Source organism: Tupaia chinensis, unplaced genomic scaffold (assembly GCF_000334495.1).
Source record: "Tupaia chinensis unplaced genomic scaffold, TupChi_1.0 Scaffold000094_1, whole genome shotgun sequence".
Classification (NCBI taxonomy): Eukaryota; Metazoa; Chordata; class Mammalia; order Scandentia; family Tupaiidae; genus Tupaia; species Tupaia belangeri.
Window position 1 is genome coordinate 2,281,199 of NW_006159556.1, and position 19,348 is coordinate 2,300,546.

Consider the following 19,348-nt stretch of genomic DNA (forward strand, 5'->3'; position numbering starts at 1 on the left):
GTGTTATAGCAAGAAAAACAGAAAAGGCTCAGGGAAAAACTACCCAGTGCATGGAGCAGGATTCTTTGTTCTTTAAGGGCCCTTATGGTACTGAAGTTTAACGGTACGTGACTCCATGTGTTCAAATGAATAATCAAAAATCATGAGCACTCCCAAGAAAAGTGATGAAAACATGTTTCTCGTCATCATTTGATACAAGTTTGCTGGTCTGACACAAAAGCTAGAGCAAATTGTCTTCTATATTTGCAGAAGATGGTAAAAATCAAGATTGTCGTGGTACAGCCTAGCAGACATTATTAACTTTAGTATTTATATAATCCCAATACCCAATACCCAAGAGGATTTCTAAACACACTCAACTTTTTCCTCTTCTTTTTTATTCTACATTTTATTTAATGTATTCATTCATATTTTTTTAAAAAAAACTTGAGGTATAGAACATTGAGATTATCTCTGGAATTAATCTTAGCCTGACATTGAAGTCTATTGATAATTGACTATGCTATCCTCAACCCCACTACCTCAATTCTCTTCCTTGAGATACTTGGAGTTTTTGTTTTGTTTTATTTTGTTTTGTTTTTAGGTTTTTGCAATAGAGTGTGTACTCTCACCAGAGACAGAGAGAAGGAAAGAGAGAAATCATCCTCAGAGTGGAAAGCCACTTGTCAATCTCTTCTCTTCCATTCTCCTCTATGGATTTTGGGCATGAACATACATACACCTGGTGTGAATGGCAAGCCACCAGGTCCAGGACTCAAACTGCGGTTGGCCATGTGGGAGTCCAGCACCTTAACCACCACATCACCTGCTGACCCACCTTCATATACTCTTAAGTTTCAGGCAGGAATGGACTGCAATGAGGCCACAGTAACTGTATTTTTCTGTCTTTGCTTAGACTCTTTCATCTACCCAAAGGCTTAGCTTTTTTTTTTTTCTTAAAGAATTATTTATTTAGGAACTGGCAGGTAGCGTGGTGGTTAAGAGTGCTGGACTCCCACATAGCTGACCACTGTTCAAATCCCAGACCTGGAGGCTTGCTTTCTCACTCTCCTATTTAATTTTTATTTTTTAATAATTAATTTTTTTAATAATTATTTATTTAATTTTATTTATTATTATTATTTTAATTTTTGCCATGGGCTACATGCATTCACCAGAGAGAGACAGAGAAAGAGAGAGAGAGAGAGAAAGCTACCCAGTCTGGAACTCAAACCACAGTTGGCAATGTGGGAATCCAGCGCCCCAACTACCACTCCACCTGCTGGTCCCAAGGCTCAGCTTTTAAAAGTCAACTCAAGGGTCCAGCAGATGGCATAATGGTTATGTCACTGGACTCCCATGTAGTCAACCATAGTTTGAGTCCTGGACCTGGCAGCTTGAAATTCACACTGGGGAAATGTGTTCATATTCCCTAAGTCCCGAGAGGAGAATGGAGGAGAAGGGATTGCAGCATGACCATCTCCCATGTGGAATGATTTCTTGCTTTCTGTCTTTCTCTCTCTCTGTGTCTCTCCAGTGAGTGCATGCATCCTATAGCAAAAATATCCCTCAAAATAAATAAATAAACAAACAAATAAGTAAATAAACAAATAAATAAATAAAGCCAACTCAAATCTTTACCCCATGTAAGAAATAGTCCAATTGGATCAGTTTAAATGTATTAACAACTTGAAGCTAACTTTTGTAATGTATAAACCCAAAACTTCAGTGGCTTACAGATATGCAACTATATGTATATATTCTTAAAATCTTCACTAATGCCTCACCTCAAAAACCCTCTGAAGTTCACACTAGCATTCATTAAACCTTTGCTTTCCTACATTCACATAGCACTTTGCTCTACATTTCTAATGCAAGGATATTTTTAGGGATATATCTTTGCCGAAATGTTCAATTTGGGAGAGCAGCAACCAGGTCTTATAGTCTTATATATGTATCTTTGTGTATCGTAGACTTGGCACAATGCCCTATACATAGCCTCAATAAATACTTATTAAACATAGTGCAGTTTTCCATTGAGCTCATTATTGAATTCTTCAAGATTCTGAGGCTAGAATGTAGGGGTTTTTTTTAGATATTTTACAACTTCAATGTTCTTCACGTGATCAACACAAAATACTGACAGTACTTGAGTAATGGGAGGAAGACTCTTGGGCAAAGATCCTCAGCAGCTCACAGTATCACTCTGGTCAAACAGTACAGAGAAAACAGTCAATGGAACAAAGGATAAGGGCGTCTAATTAAGAGTTTTTGTTTAACAGCTTTATAACAACAACAACAACAAAAAGAACCAACCAACCAACCAGCGTTCTTTTCTACTGAAAGTGGAGTAAAAGTGAACTGGAATGTCTAGATGTTTTTATTGAGCAGCTTAGAAGAGTCTGTGGGTGGGGGGAACCACAACTGTTGACATATGCGTAATGCACAAGGTCAAGGGTTTAACAAATTGTAAAACCCTCTACAAATATCACTAAGTACCGTATTACTAGAAATATAAAAGCATACAGGTATAAACTATATGGTATTAAAAACAGACCTTCCTATATAAACATATATTTGTCACTTTTATCTCATTATGAAAATAACAGTATAAAGAAAGATCTACAGTTTGCTCATTTGCCTGGAACTCTGGAACATTTACCAAATGGTCAACATTAACCTTAATCAATAGTTGAGGAACCCACGGGACCCTTCCCAGCACCTGAAGGGCCTCCATTACATACCCTGCTCCCATTCTATGTGTTCCCGTGATGCCAGAAATACCTAATTGCAGTTTGCATAATTACTTCCACAGACAAGTTCAGATACTGAGATCTAGCCAGAAAAAGCAAGAGCCAAGATAAAGTAAGCTGGAATTCATTAGAAAAGCAACAAGAAGACTTTAAAAATGCTTCCAGTTTGAGTCAAAATTAAGGCGGCCTTTAGGTCTCATCAACTTTGGAGAGCTGTAGATGTTTTGCTGTTGTTCTTTGAAAGACATGAAGAATCTACCAGTTATTTTCATCTGAGAAAAATACCATGTTTTTTAGCTTTTGGTAGCCACTCCCAAGTAGCTTTTAATTTTGTATGTTGTTCAAGGCCAGCGTCTATACTGGTTAGGATATATCATAGCTGATATATCTCCAAAAACTTTTTCATGAAGGTGGCCACCTTCTGAACGTCTTCAATAGTGACAGCATTTTACAGAGAGGCCCAGATGCCTCCCACAGACCTGTGTCCTTTCAGGGAAATCATATTAAGCTCAAGAGCTTTATTGAAAAATCTTTTTCCTAAACCATCATCTCCTTTGGCCTTGCCAATGTGGAATGGAATGTTCATCTTGCTTCTATTCTGGGGCTCCACGGACATACATAGAGTCCTTGAGAGTTATCAATAATCTCATAAATCATTTGAGATTTGATGGAGCCGAGCTTCTCCATGGCTGCTCCCCTTCCGTTGTTCTTAATCCACTCCAGGACCAAGCCCACAACGTAGATGCTGAAACATGGAGGCGTGTTGTACAAGCAGCTGTTTCCAGCCTGCACCTTGGACGCCAGGACTGAGGGGCACTCTCTCAGGCGGATCCCAGCAGGTCATCGCGGACGATCATCACGATGACCCCAGCAGAGCCAATGTCCTTCTGGGCACCAGCAAAAATCACACCAAACTCGGAAACATCCACTGACTTCAAAAGGAAGTTGGAGCACATGTCGCACACCAGAACTGCTCCCTTGACATCAGGTATAAAGTCAGCTCCACGTGGTGCACAGTCTCATTTTTGCGATAATACACATAGGATGTGTCCAGGTTGAGGCTCCAGGTGCTAGGGTCTAGAATTTGCGTGTAACTCCCAAGTTTAGGATGAACAACATTCATAGTCCCAAACTTCTTGGCTTCTTCTGCAGCCTTAGCTGACCAAGCTCCCGTCACCACAGAGTTGGCACACCTTCACTGACCTGGCCGGATCCGCCTCCTTGCACAAAAATCACCTTGTAGTTATCTGGTGCAGCTACTAATTCCCACACGTGATTCTCTGTGTTGTTAATGATCTTGGCAAAATCTGATGAGCTGTGACTCATTTCAAGAACACTAATGCCAATGCCTTTGCAGTCTAATATTCTTTCTGTAGCTCTGACAACACCGAGCACAGCAGCAGGCCCAGGCCAATGTTGCCCACCTGCCTCGGGGTGTCCACGGTGTGGAGGTTAGGTAGCAAGTCAGCTGAGGAGCGATGTTTTTGTTTTCATTTTTAATTTTTGCTTAGCAAATATATTTGTGGTACAATGTATTATCCTTGTAAGATCAATAGTTGATTATCATTGTTTTCAAGTGTTTTGATACTTTTATTGCAAGAAAAGAAAGCGCTTATTTTCTTTGTCAATACCTGGTGACTCTTCTTTTTGGAGATTTTTGCTTGTTTTCTACTCATTCTTAAAGTCAAGAAGCTCCTGAAGTCAGTGACAAGTAATAAAAGAAAAGTAGGAAATTAATTATAAATTAATTATTAATTATAAATAGAGATTCTCATAGGAAATGGGAATAAATTGAAATTAGAGTCACAATCTAAAAAATAGAGAAGACAAAAGACTACAGAATTTTTTTTTAAGTAAACTTTCTGAACATGAGGAGGTAAATTCTCAGATAAAATACCAAAGTCTATCTGCTGTGATAATGAGAGCGTATAGGAAAGCACCCTTGAAAGGTGAACTTGGCTGGGAGGGAAATACTAAAATTCTGAAGCTGGCCCCACACAGAGAAGGAGGAATTACAGAGTTGAGGGCAAGATTTGAGGGATTATAATTACAAAGCAGTGATAGTGAACATCATTCATCTAAAATATTGTCTGTACTTCAACGAGACTATCAGCAAAAACTGCAGTTTAGTTGAAACATTTTTATATTTTGCAAATTAGTGTTCCTTATATCTTCTGCTTCCTTTCACTGCTGTTATTAAAGCATTTAGAGACTATAACTACTCAAGCATTATTTTAAGACTTTTATTATCACGTGTTTTTAAAATGTATACACATACACATTTGAGCAACCTCTAAAAAAGAAGAGTTGGGGCCAACAGCTGGCATGATGGTTGAGGTGCTGGACTCCCACATGGCCGACTGCAGTTGGAGTCCCAGGCCTGGCAGCCTGATTTCTCTCCCTCTCTCTGTGTCTCTCTCTTGTGAGTGCACATGCCCTACAGCAATTTTTTGAAATGTTAGTATTAATAAATAAAATTAAATAATTCTTTGGGAAGAAAAGAAATGTCTAAAGTTGAGGAAAAGAATATGTTCTGCAACAATAATAATAATAATGGCAGAGCTGAGAATCTGAGCAACTGATGAAGTCAAGCTAAAAGATGATTATTCTACATGAGAAACTAGGATAGTACTTCCTTTTCCCCTGGGAATAAATTAAACAGTTAGACAGCAAAGTTACAGATTAAGACAAAAAAATCAGAAGTTCTAATAAACTGCTTCTCCATGGTAATTCCCTCCAAACTCCAGTTCCTCCACCAGTGCTTTCTTGATTTGCTGGTTTACTTTCTGGTCCTTTCCCCTTCAGTGTCAACTTTGATTTGCATCCAGGTGAATATTGAGTCATTTCTTTCAGGAATAATTATGAGGAAAGGCAATAGCAAGATTTAGGACGAGTTAAAAAAGAATTGATTGGATGACAGAACAGGGAATCGAGATTTTTGCAATGCAGGGTAAGTTTCTTAAACATTTTCTGTATTAGAAGGTCAAGTGACCACATGATCTTTTGGTTATTCTGTGGTACGGAGCAGATGGAGTGAGAAAAGGAAGTAGGGAATGGGCAGTCAACTTCACAGGTAGACCTAGGGGTGAGTTGGTTTTAGTAAGAAAAGCCCAAGTAATTCTACTACCGTTGTCACTAGTAACTAGTGCTGCTACTAATGAACATTCCTTGTGCCTAGTTCTCTGCTAAGGGCTCACCTGTGTGGCAGGTGTTACTTTCATCCTGTGTGTCCAGTGTTACAGCATAGGCACTGAGGGGTTAAGCACCGCTAGCAAGTGCCAAAATGGGTGTGAATCCAAATAAGCTGATCCTAGACACACATCTAAACCACGTGCTGATATAGCTTCTCACCCAGAGAAGTGTTTCCAGAAGGTAAGGGACACGGCAATTCTGAACTACGATTGGTTCTCCGGTGTGTGGTGTTAGGCCTCTGACTCTGCACATCCTGGCATTTGCCTACGTGGCCTCCTTGCACTTGCCCGTCAGGTCTCAGCTCAGGAGTCATCCTGCTCAGCATATCATTCCAGAACCTTCCACAGGGTGGGCTGGATCACTTACCTCGGAATATCATGGCCGATAACCTGTCAATACCTCCATCAAGGCATATACCACAACACACTGTTATCTTTCTGCCTTGTTTTGAAATTGGGTTCCTCCACTTCCTCATGCTTCACAGTCAGTCAGTTACAGGATATACCTGATTTGATCTCTTCGTTGTTTCTAGATCTATCTCCTTTCTCCTTCTGTATTCCTGCTCTTACTGCCCTGGTCCTTGCAGTACCTTTTTTTTTTTTTTTTTTTCCCCACAGAGCATGCACTTTCACTGGAGAGACAAAAAGAGACAGTGAGAAGGAACTGAGAAATCATCCCCTGGGGGAATGGCCATGCCGCAATCCCTTCTCCTCCATTATTTTCCTCCTGTGATTTTGGCCACGTATGCACATGCACCCAGAATGTGTTTCACCCTCCAGGTCCAGGACTCAAACTGAGGTCAGCCACATGGAAGTCCAGCACCGTAACCACCACGCCACCCCTGCAGTAGTCTTCTAAAAGGCCCTCTGACTCATGTTCACACATCTGTCCCACCACACTGTCAGTTACCACACATGATCTGGAGTAAAGATGTACAAAGTCCACTGCCATCTTGCTTTGCTGCTTCCTTTGGTTTCATCTCTTAGCAAGTGGCTGCCTGGCATTTGGAACTTCAGCAATGCTCAACTACTTATTGTTCCAGCCCTAACCAGCCCTAGCCAGCCCTAACCTACCCAAACCACTCCTCCCAGCAGGCTTTCTGTACATCCATTCACAGGTTAGCTGTGTGCACCTGAAGCACCCTGTCCTCACAACTGGCAAACTCCCACATGATTTTCAAGGCAGTTTTGCCGTCTCTCACATGCCAAGGCCCTGGGTAGCCCCTCTGCTAAGTGTACAAGCATGTGCTCTTGCAATATCCTGGACCTAATTCTACCCGGGAGCTCAATACATTGCACTCTAATAGCCCCACTGTAGAGGAGGTTCCTGAAGGTGCAAACTGGCAGACTGAGCCCACCTTGTGTACCACGATTGTTTAATTACTACACTGTTCCTGGGCCTTTTTCCTTCTGGAATTGCAGTAGACCTCCACTGGTTCCCCCAGGAAGACTTTCCTGTTTGCACAGGTGAGAAAGGGCCATTCTCTTGTGTTGCTGTTGAGATCTTTGGCACTGAAATTGCCTTTCTTCCCCACAGAGGCAAACCTCTGGAGGCAAAGATTAAGTCCTGGCTGTTGTTGAGGCTCTTCAGTACCTACCACAGGCCTGGCAAATGGTGTGCATTAACAGTTTTGGATATCAAAAAAGTAGTGTTTCATGTTTAGTACTAGGCCCATGGTTTAACTGAAGGAGAGTTGAGTGAATTAGAAAAATAATTACCATGTAGGCCCTATTTTATCTCCTGTCATAGCTCACAATTAAGCAAAAGATTTTATAAGCAAAACACCAAAGCCCTTGACTAGTTCTGTTCATCTTAATAATGGGGGGAGGGGGTTCTTAGGCCTAACATATGCGGATAATGTTCTTTTCACTTTCAGGGGGGAAATAAAAAGTCCTTTACCATCTGAGGATCATGTAATTGCCTGTTTGACGAATAATTAAAGTAATGAATTCTTGAAAGTAAACAGGCCTGGTTTATAATAATCTTTATTAGGTGAATTTGTGAGTTTTTTAATGTAAATTCTTTTTTTTTTTTTGAGAGGTTTTTGCTACAGGGCGCATGCGCTCGCCAGACAGACAGAGAGAGACAGAGAGACAGAAAGCGAGAAATCACCCCCTAGGGGGGATGGCCACGCCACAACCCCTTCTCCTCCATTCTCCTCTCAGGATCTTGGGCACGCACGCACACACGCCCAGCGTGACTTTAAGCCACCGGGTCGAGGAATCGAACCACGGTCGACTATGTGGGAGTCCAGTGACATAGCCATTACGCTAACTGCTGGTCCCTTTTAATGTAAATTCTGAGACTGATTCATAATTCTCATGATAGCAAGGCATGGATAACTCCAGGGCACGAAGAGGTCATTTTCAGTGGGTAAAGCGCCTAGATTGCTGACAAGCAACTTCTCAGCTGATATGCTACATGCTTTGCGTTGCTCCTTTCTTACTGAGCTCTTATAGACTGTGGGCTTATTCCAGTGAAGGGTGCACCCCACTGAAGCGAGCGTGACTTCACAACTTCTCAACCATCAGGATAACAAGGCATGTGGTAAACATTCCTGACTTCCGTTGTCTTATTGCTTACAAAGGGTATTTCTGTTATTTAGAGACTTGTTTGATCATTGTTTTGTTATAAATTACTATTCAAAGCAGTAAAACACATTCAAAGCAAGTAGTTCATGATTTTATCATGGGCATAATTCTCCTCATTGCTGGAGAATAAAATTAACTTCAGTAATAGAAGCAGCTATTGTTTCACGTTGAAATAATTTTGTTGGCAATGCATTACACACTGTTGGCCTTTCGTGAGATCGTATTTTTCCCATTAAGTTACCTCTAGTGTACTTAATGATCTGTAATACTCCACTTGAAGAAAATAAAATCATAATCCTTCTGAGGCACATTAACATAGAACAAACATTAACTGTTTTGTTGGTTTTTGTTTTTTGGGTGTTTTGTTTTGTTTTTGTTTTTGTTTTGTTTTTGCCAGAGCTGTGTAGGATACTGGGCTTACCAGGTGGGCAGCCCCTTCATTCTTCAGGAGCTCACTGCCTAAGTGCAGAGACAAAACAAAGCACAAAACAAAGTGATGATAGCAAAGCAACACATTAATATAGAGGTATGCATGGACACCACCAGAGAGCAGAGGAAAGGCATCTAAATGGGGGCGAGAACCAAGGAGTTCAGGAAGATTTCCCAGAGGGTCAAATGCTGAGTTGAGTTGAGATTATTAAGGGAATAAAGAGTAGGTTTGAAGTATTGGTTTTCTAGAGCTGCCATGAACTGGAGAGGGGGTTGACTTAAAATAGCAGGGATTTATCCTCTTTGCTCTGTTGGCTATTCATCTGAGATCAAAGCATTGACAGGATTGATTATTTCCAGTAGATTCTGAGGGAGAATCTACTCCATGCCTCTCTCCTTGCTTCTGGTGACTGCCAGCAATTATTGTCATTTTGTAGCTTGTAGATGCATCACTTCAATCTCCATCTCAGTCAGTCTTCACAGGACTTTCTTGCCTGTGTGTCTGTGTTCAAATCTTACTCCTTGTATAACACCAGTCACTTACAAGGACTTCAGTCATTGAATTTGGGGCCCATCCTAATCCAGTAGGACCTTGTCCTAATTTGTGTATACATATAAAGACCTTGTTTTCAAGTAAAGTCACATTCACAGATTCCACATGGATCTGAATTTTAGGGTACAATATTCAACCCAGCACAGAGGGCATTCAAGGAATAGGAGCCAGGACCAGCTCCATAGGGCAACAGTTAAGTGCTATGCATACAGAGCTAGATCCCACATGGCCATCTACATTTTGAATCCCAGCCCAGCAGCTTAAAAAGCACACTGGGCGTGTGTGCCTGCACACCCAAAATTCTTATGAGAAAGAGAAATGGAGAGAAAAAAGAGTGTGACTTGACTAGTTCTTAATTTAGGGTCTCTCTCTCTCTCTCTCTGTTGATGTGCCCTCTGGCAATTAAAAAAAAAAGAATAAAAAAGGAAGAAGAAGAAACAAGAACAGGAACAAGCCTGGATAATGGCAGAGAGGGCTTGGCATATGTGAACAGAGATGGATCCCCCTCCCCACTGGGTAGACTGAAAGACTCTAGGGCCCTAATAATAGGCATGGGAAGAGATCATCAGAAAAAGACTTGTAGGCCAAGCTCAAGAATTTGAACTTTATCAATGACCTGTGCAGATGCCATCAAAGGATTTTAATTCTTGGAGTTACATGACAATTTTGCATTTGGGAAATATCTCTCTGGCAACAATGTAGAGAATTGAGAAAGGCACATATTGGAGGCAGAGAGATTATTTAGGAAGTCCTTGAAATAGTTCTGGCAAGAAATGATAAGAGCTTTTGTTACATCAGCAATAGAGAGGAGGTGGGTAGATACAGGAGATAATCTATAATCTTGGTGATTATTTAAGTATGAGGAATGAAGAACGAGGTAGGATGGCTTTGAAGTTTCTGGCATGAGTGAGGAGATAGAGGTGACATTTGCTGGGTAATTAAGCATGGACAGACATGCCTAGGAGTCAAAGTGAATGAGTTCCTGGCATAATTCGAGGTAGCAATACCACTCCTAAATGGAAAACAGCTCTTTGGAGAATCAGTAGAGACCTCTGGTTGGAGATAGATCTGAGATTTATGAACACATTAATAACTGGGTGCCCCAGGCTGAGTACATAGAATAAGAGCATAAGGTCTAGGAAATGCCAACATTTAGGAGATAAACTGAGAGGAAAAAAAAAGAACTTAAGAATAGCATTAAGAAGGAGACTTCTGTAGAGAAAAAAGGAAAACCAAGTAAGAGCATACAAACTTTCCAGAAGGACAGAGTGGTCAAAATGCTAAATGATGGAGAGAAGTCAACTAAGACAAAGATAGAAAAGAGCTCCTTGTTTTGGCCAAGTCTTGATCTTGGCGACTAGCAAGAGCAGTTCCCGTGAAATGACAGAAGTGATAAAGGAGGCAACAAGATGGTAGCAGGTTTGGGAGGGTGTATGGAAGGGAGAGTGTAGGAACTGTAGACAGTCTTTTCAGGAAACTGAAGTATAAGGGAATCAGAACTATATCATAATCCATTGCTACATGGGTTAGAAAGTGTTTTGCTAAAAAGAGATTTGAGCTTAGATATCCAAAGGCAGAAGGTGAAAAGCATTTGGAATGACTAAGATGTCCATGTCAGGTGGACCAATAGTCAGTGGACAGGGCAGACATGATCACTTCTTTGTTGCAGACACATAGTCTGAAGGTCAGCATTGTCCACTGACTGTACCAGGTCTATAGACAGAGGAAGCAAAGCCACAGTGTAGATCTGATGACCAGAGTGAGGGGCAGGCAGCCATGGAGAGCAACCTCTGGATCAGGACAGGAAGCTCTACTGGCTATGAACAGGACACATTTATTCCTGCTTTCCCTGTGGGTTTTGGCATACCCAGTCCACGGACTACAGACCGCCTCTTAGGAAAGGATGTTCTGTCCCTGCCAGGGGCTCATGCACTCCCCTAGGATCATCTAGCCACAGTTTTGCCACTTATCCCTTAAGTTTAGCCCTTAGAAGAAGGCAATGCTGGTCACCTTACACACCATTGGGCCTGTGACTAAAATTCCTAAGTAATTTTGAGAACCAGCCAAGACCCCCAAAGCCACAGCGATGGAAACCAGAGGCTATGACACCTACTGACTTTAAATGTTCTAGGAGAAAAAAATCTTTGTTTGGGCTTAAGGCTTCTCTCAAGAGATATGAAAAATTCATATATTGGAATGAAGTGTAAAAAAAGTATTCTACTTTGGTCCACCCAAACTAGCACATTCTAAAAAATATTTATCATAGTTTATGTTTTACGTCTATTCATGACACATCTTTGTAGGATGCAGACTGATCTTTAAAAGTGTGTATTTGGTATGTAATAAACAAATCGAGGATATAAACACATTCAACACCATCAACATTTAACATTTTAAATTACCTCTCCACTGGTCATTTTAGAAGCATGTACAGAATTGTCTTGTGACATTCCTTACTGTGAAATACAGTTCTAAAGAAAAACAAATAGATTAAAAATAGGTCAACAACAACTCTCATAAACTAATGAAGATGGATTTTTTAAAACAAAGATTATTTTAACATAGCCAATGAAAGAAGAATCTATAATTTCTGTGTAGAGGACTGTGTGATATACAAATTTGTAATTTGAAAAAGATCTGTGGTATCAATCACTGGTCCAGTTAGAGATAGGTAAAATTGTACCATTAGAAAGATAAACAAAGAAAATTTTTACTCACTCACTGTGAGTTCTTATAAGACTATAGTACTGTACCGTTCATAAAGAAATAAGTTTTCAAGGGTCCAGCAGGTAGCGTGATGGTTAAAGGCACTGAATTCCCACATGGTTGACCATGGTTAGAGTCCCGGACCTGGCAGCTTTCTCTCTCTCTCTCATCAAATTAAAAGTAATAATAATAGTAATCACGTTAAATAAATAAATAATAATTTTTTTAAAGAAATAAGTTTTCGGGGCCGGCAGGTGGAGTGGTGGTTAAGGGTGCTGGATTCCCACATGGCTGACGACGGTTCGAGTCCCAGACTTGGCAGTTTGCTTTCTCACTTTCTCTCTCTCTCTCTGTCCCTCTCTGGTCGAATTGAAATAAACAAATGAATAAATAAATGAATAAAGTTAAATGAAAAAGTTAAAAAAAAGAAATAAGTTTTCAAAAAAAAAGCAAAATCAGTTTGCTTTCTCACTCTCTCTCTCTCTCTCTGTCCCTCTCTGGTCGAATTGAAATAAACAAATGAATAAATAAATGAATAAAGTTAAATGAAAAAGTTAAAAAAAAGAAATAAGTTTTCAAAAAAAAAGCAAAATAAAATTGTAAAGAGATGTTTAAAAGTGAACACATGGAAAAGTCACTGATTTGGTGATTTATAGGCTTTACAATAAGATCTTTATTTTAGCCATCTTTAAATTAATTCTAAAATAAGACTCAGCTACTTGTAATGTTTTGGACTTTTTCTCTATGATCTAGTTTCATAGAATTACTAATGTTATAATAATAAGCATATAAATGCAATATGAAACCTGTAGAGAAAGCTACCAAATAATTGGTGAATTTGTTCTTATACCTGCTGTGTATGAAATATTTGAATCTTGATTTTTAGCCTTTTAGTTGGGAAATTTAATCCTAATATTCAATGTAATTATCAATAAGTATGGACTTATCCTTTATTTCTAGTTGTTTTGTGTTCTCTTACTTCTGATTTATTTATGTCCCTTGGTTTTCCCGGTGTAGTATTCCCTTAAGTATTTCTTGAAGAGCTGGTTTAGTTCTGGTGAATTCTTTCAGTATTTGTTTATCTAGGAATGATTTTATTTCTCCTTCTAGTACTTTACTCGCCAGGTAGTGTTCTCAACTAATACTGTTTTCCTTTCAGAGTTTTAATTAAGTCTCTCCATTCTTTCTCTGCCTGCATTGTTTCAGTTGAGAGGTCTGATATTAGTCTAAAGGAGTAATCTTTGTAAGTAGCTTGGCTCTTCTCTCTTGCCATTTTTAGAATATTGTCTTTGTGTTTTATTTTTACCAATTTGGCTATTATATGACTTAGAGAGGCTCTTCTAATGCTTTATCTATTTGGTATTCATTGTATTTCCTGGATTTGGATGTTTGACTTTGAAAGGCTTGCTGCTAATAAGTCATAAAAGAGTTTCTATGCCTTTACCTGTATCTTTGCCTTCTGGAATACTTATTACACGGACATTTGGTGATTTAATGGTATCTAGGATTTCCTATATGTTGTCTTGATTTTTAATGATTATTCTATTCTTTTCAGTTGCTTAGACTAAATCAGAGGTTTTTATCTTCAAAGTCAGGCTTAGACTAAATCAGAGGTTTTTATCTTCAATATTCTTCCTTCTGCGTAGTCTAATCTACTGTTGATACTTTCGAGGGAGGTTTTGATTTCCTGCATCATATCTTTATCTTCATAAGTTCTGTTTGATTCTTTTTCACTGTGTCACTCTCCTTATAGAGGTCCTCCTTGAAGAAATGGAAGGATGTCTCAGCTCCTGAAAATGGTTGCCTGTTTTCTTTTGCATCTCATTGAGTTTTGTTACAGAATATTCTGAAAATTTTCCTGGCATTTCTGTGATCTCATGTTTTATCCATTGTTGGTGAGGAGTTATGATGTTCCTGGAGGGGGGTATATTTTCTGGTTTTCTCTCATTTCTGGGGCTCTGCTTTAAGTTTTTAGTCATCTGGTGATATATTTATTTCTTTCTACTTCTTTAGAGTATATTTCTGTAGCTGTGTGCTCATCCATTTCCCTATGGTATGTGTTAGCTCTGTACCACTTTCTCTCCTCTACTGTGGATGGCTTTGAACTCTCATTGTGGTGGTCATAGGGAAGAGGCTGGGCTCACTGCACTATCCTGACATGCCTAACAATAATATTAATTTCAAACTTTTTTGTTCAGTTTACAATGATTCACATTATCTTGTATTACATTTATGTTTATTCTCTTCTACTGTTCAAGATTTTGGGGTGAATGAGAAGAAGCTTCACCTCTCATGTGTAACAGACAAACTATGTTTTCTGTGGAGGAACATAAGAGAAATGTCTAATTTTCCAAAAGAAACTAACTACTGCTGGTACCTTTTTAAGCTGTTTTTTCTGTATATATAAATAATAAGAAAAGGCAAATTTTAGATAATAAAAAAGTGAATAATGCAATTATAATTAATGAAGGAGGTCTATAATTTTTTTAAATATATTAAAAATGAATTAGAGTATTATCAGCAAAAGCTACACTAATCTTATTAAAATAAATACAGTAATCCAAAAGGGACCTAACAATCTGTGCATACAATCTTGGCAGTTTGCTTTCTCACTTTCTCTCTCTCTCTCTGTCCCTCTCTGGTCGAATTGAAATAAACAAATGAATAAATAAATGAATAAAGTTAAATGAAAAAGTTAAAAAAAAGAAATAAGTTTTCAAAAAAAAAGCAAAATAAAATTGTAAAGAGATGTTTAAAAGTGAACACATGGAAAAGTCACTGATTTGGTGATTTATAGGCTTTACAATAAGATCTTTATTTTAGCCATCTTTAAATTAATTCTAAAATAAGACTCAGCTACTTGTAATGTTTTGGACTTTTTCTCTATGATCTAGTTTCATAGAATTACTAATGTTATAATAATAAGCATATAAATGCAATATGAAACCTGTAGAGAAAGCTACCAAATAATTGGTGAATTTGTTCTTATACCTGCTGTGTATGAAATATTTGAATCTTGATTTTTAGCCTTTTAGTTGGGAAATTTAATCCTAATATTCAATGTAATTATCAATAAGTATGGACTTATCCTTTATTTCTAGTTGTTTTGTGTTCTCTTACTTCTGATTTATTTATGTCCCTTGGTTTTCCCGGTGTAGTATTCCCTTAAGTATTTCTTGAAGAGCTGGTTTAGTTCTGGTGAATTCTTTCAGTATTTGTTTATCTAGGAATGATTTTATTTCTCCTTCTAGTACTTTACTCGCCAGGTAGTGTTCTCAACTAATACTGTTTTCCTTTCAGAGTTTTAATTAAGTCTCTCCATTCTTTCTCTGCCTGCATTGTTTCAGTTGAGAGGTCTGATATTAGTCTAAAGGAGTAATCTTTGTAAGTAGCTTGGCTCTTCTCTCTTGCCATTTTTAGAATATTGTCTTTGTGTTTTATTTTTACCAATTTGGCTATTATATGACTTAGAGAGGCTCTTCTAATGCTTTATCTATTTGGTATTCATTGTATTTCCTGGATTTGGATGTTTGACTTTGAAAGGCTTGCTGCTAATAAGTCATAAAAGAGTTTCTATGCCTTTACCTGTATCTTTGCCTTCTGGAATACTTATTACACGGACATTTGGTGATTTAATGGTATCTAGGATTTCCTATATGTTGTCTTGATTTTTAATGATTATTCTATTCTTTTCAGTTGCTTAGACTAAATCAGAGGTTTCTATCTTCAAAGTCAGATATTCTTACTTCTGCGTAGTCTAATCTACTGTTGATACTTTCGAGGGAGGTTTTGATTTCCTGCATCATATCTTTATCTTCATAAGTTCTGTTTGATTCTTTTTCACTGTGTCACTCTCCTTATAGAGGTCCTCCTTGAAGAAATGGAAGGATGTCTCAGCTCCTGAAAATGGTTGCCTGTTTTCTTTTGCATCTCATTGAGTTTTGTTACAGAATATTCTGAAAATTTTCCTGGCATTTCTGTGATCTCATGTTTTATCCATTGTTGGTGAGGAGTTATGATGTTCCTGGAGGGGGGTATATTTTCTGGTTTTCTCTCATTTCTGGGGCTCTGCTTTAAGTTTTTAGTCATCTGGTGATATATTTATTTCTTTCTACTTCTTTAGAGTATATTTCTGTAGCTGTGTGCTCATCCATTTCCCTATGGTATGTGTTAGCTCTGTACCACTTTCTCTCCTCTACTGTGGATGGCTTTGAACTCTCATTGTGGTGGTCATAGGGAAGAGGCTGGGCTCACTGCACTATCCTGACATGCCTAACAATAATATTAATTTCAAACTTTTTTGTTCAGTTTACAATGATTCACATTATCTTGTATTACATTTATGTTTATTCTCTTCTACTGTTCAAGATTTTGGGGTGAATGAGAAGAAGCTTCACCTCTCATGTGTAACAGACAAACTATGTTTTCTGTGGAGGAACATAAGAGAAATGTCTAATTTTCCAAAAGAAACTAACTACTGCTGGTACCTTTTTAAGCTGTTTTTTCTGTATATATAAATAATAAGAAAAGGCAAATTTTAGATAATAAAAAAGTGAATAATGCAATTATAATTAATGAAGGAGGTCTATAATTTTTTTAAATATATTAAAAATGAATTAGAGTATTATCAGCAAAAGCTACACTAATCTTATTAAAATAAATACAGTAATCCAAAAGGGACCTAACAATCTGTGCATACAATTTAAGAATAACCAATAAGATAAGTAAGAATTGTATACAATAAAATTATACATGGTTGTATTTAGCACATAGTAGCTGTTCGATAAATATTTGTTAAAGAGTGGTTAGTATATTCAAAGAAATATTCTGGGGCCAACCCATGACCTGGTGGTTAAGGGAGCCAGATCCCATATGGCCCACTGCATGGTCCAGGTCCTTGACCTGGTGGCTTGAAAAACACACTGGGTGGAAGTGTGTGTGTGCCTCAAATCCTCACAGGATAGAGAAATGGAAGAGATGGGATTGCAGTATGACCATGCCCCATTGTGGAGTGCTTTCTTCTTCCCCCATGCACCCTCTGACAATTGACACTAAAAAAAAAAGAAAGAAAGAAAGAAAGAAAAGGACCAGCAGTTAGCGTAATGGCTATGTCACTGGACTCCCATGTAGTCGACCGCGGTTCGCATCCCGGCTTAAAACTCATGCCAGGCGCGTGTGTGTGCGTGCCCAAGATCCCGAGAGGAGAATGGAAGAGAAGGGATTGCAGCATGGCCATCCCCCCTAGGGGGTGATTTCTCACTTTCTGTCTCTCTGTCTCTCTCTCCGTCTGGCGAGCACACATGCCCTATAGCAAAAACCTCTCAAAAAAAAAAAAAAAAAAAAGGAATTATGTATTATTTCCTGTGTGGTGGAAGGACAGGATAATCTGAACTCAGCGAAAGGTCTTACTGTTAATCCATGTTCTACTAACTGGGCGGAAGTTTCCCGAAATTCAACTCCTGAGGCAGGTAAAGCTCACCGAAACTTTCCTTGAAATTAAGTCAGCTTGGCCTGGGTTAATTTTAGACATTATTCATTATGGAACTGGGAGCTCCACGTAACACTCGCCCCTGTTAATCAGTTAGGCAGATTGGAGTTTTGTTTTGCTTTTTTCTTTATGAAATATGTCAGCAAATATTAACCCATCAGATCAGGATCCCAGATTGCATGACCATGACGGCATTACAGTTCGTCAAAGCTGATGACACGGACAAGGAGGTCAACAAAGGTCTGCTTCATTAAAGGGAAGGAAAAAATAACAACAGAGGAAAGGGTTGCATGATCTTTTCTTCTGTAGCTCTTGGAAGGGGCCGGAAGGCAACGGGTAACGAGGAGGGGGAGCTGCCTTCGGCTCCTCCTGCAAGAGTACATGTGATACTTATCTTTCCAGCCAGGGTGCAGAACTGTCAGAGCGAATCTGAGCCAACTGTCAGGAATCTGTTCTCTTCAGGAAGAGGGCAGCTATCCTTTTGTCTTTATCTGTGTTTCAATTCCCGTTTTCTGCTAATTTCAAGACACCCATATACAACCTAGGGTCAAAGAATGTGCTAACTCCATCTAGCATTGACTGGCAGCTGCTCCTAGGCAGGGCATGGCTTTTAAAATATTGATTAGAATATCTTAACTAGCAAACTGTAAACATCCTCAGTAAGCAGTAAAAATTGGATAATCAGCTTTTGTTCTATCCCCTAGTCACATAGCCAACTCTGTCTTGCAATTGAACCCTATTCTCAAAGACATTGCTTTACTTTTAGGCTAATTTCTTCACACTTACCCCCTATATGTGGGTACACACACACACACACACACACACACACACACACAAGTTTGCCTGGTCTCTTCCTGGGAAATAGGAAACTACCAGAACATGGAGCTTGCCAAAGAAGCTGCAGCTCCTCTGGCCACATCTATAGCTCCTGTGCCATCCTGCCTCAGTGGTCACATTTGGTGCCACACACCAGCCACTGACACCTACTCTTATCTGTGAGTGACTGGCCATTCCCAGAGTAAGACAGCAGCCACCTGGTCCTTACTTCTTCATCTTAATGTGGATCTGATTAGTTGGGAAGGGTTACCAGGAAGGCAGGCAGCACTGCAGAGATGGGGACTGGGAGAGAAATGATTGATGACATACGTAGTCCCTTTCTACCCTTCCCCATTCACAGCATCATCTCAGGAGGTCCCAAGCTCTGCCTGGTCCTGTAGGGACTTGACCTTGATTCTTCACGATTTGCTGCCCTCCCCAGTCCTTTACACCCCTATTCACTTCTCCACTGCCTGCTTTCCAATTGCCATCAAGGCAAGAGGCACTGCCCAGGAGGCTGGAGGTTAAGGGAGTACCGAGGTATAGCTTGGCAAGTGGGAGAGAGAGTGAGCTCGGAAAAATGCCCGTATGTTCCTGAGAGTACTCTGACACAGGGAGCCAGCTCAACAAGTTACCCGGAACTCCATCCACCAAGCAGTTTTACTACTTAAAGTTAGATGTCCCAGAGGTGCTTCATTGAGTTGGTCTGCAGTGAATGTTCAATAATACCCTCTTCAAAATATTTTCCTGTAATTAAATTATTGCAGCCATACATTATAGCTTAGAGCACTTGGAGCAGGACCAGAATAGTTTTCTGAAGAAAATTTGAACCCTGTGCCTG

The 19,348-nt window shown here is 39.2% G+C and overlaps 1 protein-coding gene and 1 pseudogene across 1 annotated transcript in view; one reads left to right on the forward strand and one right to left on the reverse strand.

Annotated features, from left to right (window-relative positions):
- The window catches only part of GPRIN3 (GPRIN family member 3), a 72,974-nt gene that overhangs the window by 24,647 nt on the left and 28,979 nt on the right, over positions 1-19,348 (forward strand). The window lies entirely within an intron of this gene.
- Positions 3,106-6,237, reverse strand: LOC102468539 (phosphoserine aminotransferase pseudogene; annotated as a pseudogene).